Here is a 7,088-nt window from a genome sequence, read left to right as displayed (position 1 = left end):
AAGATTGCCACCTGAGCTAGCCTCTGTTGCGCTTCTTTCTCAGTTCTAGAGGGTAGATTTCTCCGTGTTGCTTTTTCCCCAGGTCTCCACGCACTTCCTTTTATTTTTCCTTAAAAATTGCCACCTGAGCTAGCCTCTGTTGTCCATCTTCGTCGGTTTCAGAGGGTAGATTTCTCACTGTTGCTTTTTTGCCAGGTCTGCACGCCCTTGTGTTTTTTTTCTGCTTAAAGGTTGCAACCTGAGCTAGCTTCTTTTGCCCATGTCCCTCAGTTTCAGAGGGTGGATTTCTCCGTGTTGCTTTTTCCCCAGGCCTCCACGCCCTTGTGTGTTTCTTTTGCTTAAAGATTGCCACCTGAAGCCAGCCTCTCTTGCCCATCTTCCTCAGTTTCAGAGGGTAGATATTTCAGGGTTGCTTTTTCCCCAGGTCTCCACGCCTTTGGGTTTTGTTTTTGCTTAACGATTGCCACCTGAGCTAGCCTCTCTTGCCCATGTTCCTCAGTTTCAGAGGGTAGATATTTCAGGGTTGCTTTGTCCCCAGGGCTCCACGCCTTTGTGCTTTGTTTTTGCTTAAGGATTGCCACCTGAGGTAGCCTCTCTTGCCCATCTTCCTCAGTTTCAGAGGGTGGATTTCTCCGTGTTGCTTTTTCCCCAGGTCTCCACGCCCTTGTGTGTTTCTTTTGCTTAAAGATTGCCACCTGAGCTAGCCTCTGTTGCCCATCTTCGTCCGTTTCAGAGGGTGGATTTCTCAGTGTTGCCTTTTCGCCAGCTCCCCACGCCCTTGTGTGTTTCTTTTGCTTAAAGATTGTCACCTGAGCTAGGCACTGTTGCCCTGCTTCCTCAGTTTCAGAGGGTACCTTTTTCAGGGTTGCTTTTTGACCGGGTCTCCTCGCCATTGTATTTTTTTATCTTATTTTTTTTGCTTAAAGATTGCCACCTGAGCTAGCCTCTGTTGCGCTTCTTTCTCAGTTCTAGAGGGTAGATTTCTCCGTGTTGCTTTTTCCCCAGGTCTCCACGCACTTCCTTTTATTTTTCCTTAAAAATTGCCACCTGAGCTAGCCTCTGTTGTCCATCTTCGTCGGTTTCAGAGGGTAGATTTCTCACTGTTGCTTTTTTGCCAGGTCTGCACGCCCTTGTGTTTTTTTTCTGCTTAAAGGTTGCAACCTGAGCTAGCTTCTTTTGCCCATGTCCCTCAGTTTCAGAGGGTGGATTTCTCCGTGTTGCTTTTTCCCCAGGCCTCCACGCCCTTGTGTGTTTCTTTTGCTTAAAGATTGCCACCTGAAGCCAGCCTCTCTTGCCCATCTTCCTCAGTTTCAGAGGGTAGATATTTCAGGGTTGCTTTTTCCCCAGGTCTCCACGCCTTTGTGTTTTGTTTTTGCTTAACGATTGCCACCTGAGCTAGCCTCTCTTGCCCATGTTCCTCAGTTTCAGAGGGTAGATATTTCAGGGTTGCTTTGTCCCCAGGGCTCCACGCCTTTGTGCTTTGTTTTTGCTTAAGGATTGCCACCTGAGGTAGCCTCTCTTGCCCATCTTCCTCAGTTTCAGAGGGTGGATTTCTCCGTGTTGCTTTTTCCCCAGGTCTCCACGCCCTTGTGTGTTTCTTTTGCTTAAAGATTGCCACCTGAGCTAGCCTCTGTTGCCCATCTTCGTCCGTTTCAGAGGGTGGATTTCTCAGTGTTGCCTTTTCGCCAGCTCCCCACGCCCTTGTGTGTTTCTTTTGCTTAAAGATTGTCACCTGAGCTAGGCACTGTTGCCCTGCTTCCTCAGTTTCAGAGGGTACCTTTTTCAGGGTTGCTTTTTGACCGGCTCTCCTCGCCATTGTATTTTTTTATCTTATTTTTTTTGCTTAAAGATTGCCACCTGAGCTAGCCTCTGTTGCGCTTCTTTCTCAGTTCTAGAGGGTAGATTTCTCCGTGTTGCTTTTTCCCCAGGTCTCCACGCACTTCCTTTTATTTTTCCTTAAAAATTGCCACCTGAGCTAGCCTCTGTTGTCCATCTTCGTCGGTTTCAGAGGGTAGATTTCTCACTGTTGCTTTTTTGCCAGGTCTGCACGCCCTTGTGTTTTTTTTCTGCTTAAAGGTTGCAACCTGAGCTAGCTTCTTTTGCCCATGTCCCTCAGTTTCAGAGGGTGGATTTCTCCGTGTTGCTTTTTCCCCAGGCCTCCACGCCCTTGTGTGTTTCTTTTGCTTAAAGATTGCCACCTGAAGCCAGCCTCTCTTGCCCATCTTCCTCAGTTTCAGAGGGTAGATATTTCAGGGTTGCTTTTTCCCCAGGTCTCCACGCCTTTGGGTTTTGTTTTTGCTTAACGATTGCCACCTGAGCTAGCCTCTCTTGCCCATCTTCCTGAGTTTCAGAGGGTCGATATCTCCGTGTTGCTGTTTCCTCAGGTCTCCACGCCCTTGTGTGTTTCTTTTGCTTAACGTTTGCCACCTGAAGCCAGCCTCTCTTGCCCATCTTCCTCAGTTTCAGAGGGTGGATTTCTCCGTGTTGCTTTTTCCCCAGGTCTCCACGCCCTTGTGTGTTTCTTTTGCTTAAAGATTGCCACCTGAGCTAGCCTCTGTTGCCCATCTTCGTCCGTTTCAGAGGGTGGATTTCTCAGTGTTGCCTTTTCGCCAGCTCCCCACGCCCTTGTGTGTTTCTTTTGCTTAAAGATTGTCACCTGAGCTAGGCACTGTTGCCCTGCTTCCTCAGTTTCAGAGGGTACCTTTTTCAGGGTTGCTTTTTGACCGGGTCTCCTCGCCATTGTATTTTTTTATCTTATTTTTTTTGCTTAAAGATTGCCACCTGAGCTAGCCTCTGTTGCCCATCTTCGTCCGTTTCAGAGGGTGGATTTCTCAGTGTTGCCTTTTCCCCAGCTCCCCACGCCCTTGTGTGTTTCTTTTGCTGAAAGATTGCCACCTGAAGCCAGCCTCTCTTGCCCATCTTCGTCAGTTTCAGAGGGTGGATTTCTCAGTGTTGCCTTTTCCCCAGCTCCCCACGCCCTTGTGTGTTTCTTTTGCTTAAAGATTGTCACCTGAGCTAGGCACTGTTGCCCTGCTTCCTCAGTTTCAGAGGGTACCTTTTTCAGGGTTGCTTTTTGACCGCGTCTCCTCGCTATTGTATTTTTTTATCTTATTTTTTTTGCTTAAAGATTGCCACCTGAGCTAGCCTCTGTTGCGCTTCTTTCTCAGTTCTAGAGGGTAGATTTCTCCGTGTTGCTTTTTCCCCAGGTCTCCACGCACTTCCTTTCATTTTTCCTTAAAAATTGCCACCTGAGCTAGCCCCTGTTGCCCATCTTCGTCGGTTTCAGAGGGTAGATTTCTCAGTGTTGATTTTTCCCCATTTCTCCACGCCCTCGTGCTTTTTTTTTTTATTTCCTTAAATGTCGGCGCCTGAGCTAGCTTCTTTTGCCCATCTTCGTCAGTTTCAGCGGGTAGACTCTCCGCCTGCCTTCGACAGGCCCTCTGGACTGGAAAGCTTTCCTCCTCCCGTCATCACGGTCCTTCTCGGATGACGTGCCTGGTTTCGGTTTGACCGTCCCCGCCCGCCCTGATTTTCTAAGTCCTCCCGGGAACCCCGGGGGCGCTCCAGCCGCTCCGGGAAGCGGCGGCCTCCCGGCCGCACCGGCCCAGCCCGGCCCGGGCCGCCCCCTGGCCTCTCTGGGGGGAACTCTCCCCTTCCCCTTCCCGGTGATCGCCCGAGAAACCTTTTCCGAGTCCCCCTCCTGCGGCTGGGGCTGCGCCTTGGCGGCCGGGAGCCCGCGGGCGGACACCCCGGGGCCGCACTGGGCCGGGAGGCTGGGTCCGAGGGGGCTCCGGGACGGGATCGGGCGGCCCGGCGGCCCGGCTGTGCTCCCCGGCGGGCCCGCGCTCCGGCTCCGTCCCGCTGAGGCGGTCGTCGGTCGCCGGGTGCCACCTGGCGGCCGCTTTTATATCGTCTCTTTCCTCCGGAGCTCCGGCGACGCGGGCCAAGGGACGGGACTCGGCCGCGGTGACCGAGGCAGAGTCCCGGGAGGCCGGCGTCGCTGGCGGGATCTGGCCCGGTGGCGCCGGGGCGTGAGCGCGACGCCCGCTCGCCGGAGATTGGAGGTGCAGGCTACTGAGGGAGGTGGCTGTCGCCGCGCCGCCCGGTGCCGGCCGGGGTGTGGGGCCTCCCGGACGGGTCGACCAGCAGCCGCCGGTGCCCCTCCGTCCCCGGGAGGGGGTGGGGGGCCGCCGCGGGGGAACGGGCGAGGGAGCTCGTCCCGTGCCCGGCCGTCGTCCCGAGGGCGGCCCGGTGGTCGGGCCTTCCGCGTCGCCGATCCCCTTTCCGCGCCCCGCTCCGGAGGTGGGCGACCGGCCGGGGCCTTGCGGGGGAGGCCCGTGGAGGGCGCGACGGGCTCGGCCGCCGGGCTGGCCTTTTCCCCACTGGTCTTCCGAGTCGACCGGCTCTGGCGGTGGGGACCGGGCCCGGTCCTCGGATGCCTCCTCCTCCGTGGCAGTTTTTTTTTCCAAGTCCCGCCCTGGAGAAGAGCGTGGACCGGCCCCGGGAGCCCTCGAGGGCGGGCCGGGGAGGGCGTCCCCGGCCCGGACGCGTGCCCGGGGTGGGTCCGGGCCGTCGGACCGGACTTCTCTCTCCGAGTTTCGCGGGTCGCGTCTTTGTCCGGAGGCGGGAGGGGGCCGGCTCGAGGCGTAGGTGGAGCCCCGGCTGAGGGACGGGAGCCACGGTCCCGCCCCGGGCCCGGTCGCCGGAGGCGCCTCCGCGGAATTCTTTTCTAAGTCCTGACCCGGCGACTCAGAGGGAGGGACCGACCGGTCCCGGCCCGCGCGGGCGGCCCGGGGAGGCTGTCCCCGGCTCCCCCTGCCGCCACGCTTCTGGGGTCGACCAGATGGCCCCGGGAGCTCCGGGCCTGGTGGCGATGGGGTCGTGCTTGGGGTCTGGTGGCCGTGGCCGTGATCCAGGGGTTCCCCTGGTGATCCGTGGGTGGGCCCCGTCTCCGGGCGCGGCGATTCTTGCCCCCGAATGGGTGGTTTTGTGCCGCCAGGTAAGTGCTGACACGCTCTGCTCGGGTGACAGTCGCCCGAGAGCTTCCGGGTGCCTGGATGCGTGTGCGGGGAGGGCTCCGGGCTCTGGCCGAGAACCGGACGCCCGTTTCCACCCCCGCCGCTTGAGCCGCCCGCTGGGGCCTGCGCGCCGGCTCTTGTGCGTTCCAGGCGCCCCCACGACCGTGGTGCCACCTCCGGTCTCTGGTACCCGAGGGCGGCGGGGTTAGGGGCGCGGGGTCCTCTACCACGTGCACTCCCTGCCGCCGGCACCCGGGTGCGGTCGCGACTTACCCCATCCCACCGGCTCCGTGCCAGTGCGTGTCAGGCGTTCTCGTCCTGGGGTGGTCGCCCGCGCTTGCTGGAGGAGGAGAGGGGTCGGTGAGGCTGAAGCAGGCTCCTCCGCTCGCTGTCCTCGCCGGCCTTCCCTTGCTCGGGGGTCCCTCGCGTTATGCTGCCGACCGATGTGGTGATGCTGTGCTCTCCCGGGCCGGGCCTAAGCCGTGCCAGACGAGGGACGGACGTTCATGGCGAACGGGACCGCTCTTCTCGCTCTGCCCGCGGGTCCCCTCGCCCGTTCTCCCCCGCTGCGAGTGGCGTGTGGGAGGCGGCAGGGGTGCGGAATCCGGCCCGACCTCGCTCCCCCGCCCCGTGCCTCGTGGCGTGGGCGGTGTCGGGGTCTCCGTGACGCGGCGGATGCTCCGCCTGTGCCTCTTGGCTGTGTCTCGCGGGCGGCCCTCCCCGCGGTGGGGCGGGCCGTGTTGCCGCCGCGCCGCGCGCCTTCCCGGGCGCGTGAGCGCGTTCCCCAGGCCGTTGGCGGTGCCCCTGGAGCGTTCCAGGTCGTCCCTCAGGCGCCCGAGGCCGAGTGGCGGTGTCGTTCCCTGTTCCCGTCGGCCTCCTCAGGTAACCACTGTGCTGGTGTGTCTGAGGAGCGGAGGGGTCGAGTCGGTAAGGGAGGCGTGCCCCTCGTCCCCCTCGGGGTGGACGGGTGCCTCGTCGCCCCCCACGGCGTGCCGTGTGGGGGCGGGCAGGCTCGGGCGCGTGCCCGCGTGTTCCCCTTGCTGGGGTTTCCCCGCGGGTGTGGGAGTGACCGTGGCGGGCCGAGCCAGCGGCGTGGCGCTGGCTCTTTGGTTGGGAGGTGCTGTTTGATCGGCACCTCCGTCCCAGTCTCTGCCTCCCTTGGTCTCTCGGCCTGAGAGGAGGCACTGACTTGGGAGCCGCACAGGGGCCTTGTAGATCCCTAGCTAAGCCCAGTGTGGCCAGAGATGGCGAGCCCGGGGCAGCGCGGGCTCGCGGCCCTGACCACGGACGCTCCGACTTGCTCTAGGCCTTACCTCTACCGCAGACCCCTCCTGCGTTGCGTGGCCATGGTGTCTGTAAGCGCCTTGGTGGGACCGATGGCGGACGATGGGCGGGGGCGACACGCCCTCGGTGAGAAAGCCTTCTCTAGCGATCCGAGAGGGTGCCTTGGGGTACCGGACCCCCCAGCCGCCGCCCCTCCTTTGCGCGTAGTAGCCACGGACGCCACCACCGTGGCGCGTGGGCAGAGCTGCTCTTTGCCTACCGCGGCCGGCGCCTCCCCCCTCCGAGTCGGGGGAGGGTCACGCCCGGCCGGGCCGTCGTCGGGCGCGGGGCCGCGCGTGTGCGCGAGCGTGCGCGTGGTTCTCCCGTCGCGCGCTGGGGCGGGGAGAGGGCCCGGCCCCGTCCGGGCTCCGCCCCGCCGCGAGCGGCTGGCTCTCCGCTCGCTCCCGTCCCGAGCCGCAGCCGGTGGTGGCGTGCGGGCATGGGTGGGGGCCGCCGCCGCTCTCGGGCGCGTTCCCTCGGGACGTGGGCCCCGGAGCAGACCAGACAGGCAGACGGGTGGCTGGGTGGACGGGGCGGCCCCCGGCGGCGGGGGCGCCTCACGTAGGCCCCGGCGGTGGGGCCGGGCCCGCGGGAGGCCGAGGGGTGGCTGAGGCCGGCCGGCGTCCCAGGCGTCGTGGGACCGCCCTCGCGTGTCGTTGGCGGTGGGATCCCGCGTGTGTTTTCCTGGTGGCCCGTCCGCGCCCGAGGCCGTCCCCGGGAGCCTTCCCGCGAGCCCGTGCTCCCTCC

This window comes from Equus asinus, unplaced genomic scaffold (genome assembly GCF_041296235.1).
Source record: "Equus asinus isolate D_3611 breed Donkey unplaced genomic scaffold, EquAss-T2T_v2 contig_672, whole genome shotgun sequence".
In the NCBI taxonomy this organism is placed as follows: domain Eukaryota; kingdom Metazoa; phylum Chordata; class Mammalia; order Perissodactyla; family Equidae; genus Equus; species Equus asinus.
Note: the sequence above shows the minus strand (reverse complement) of the source record.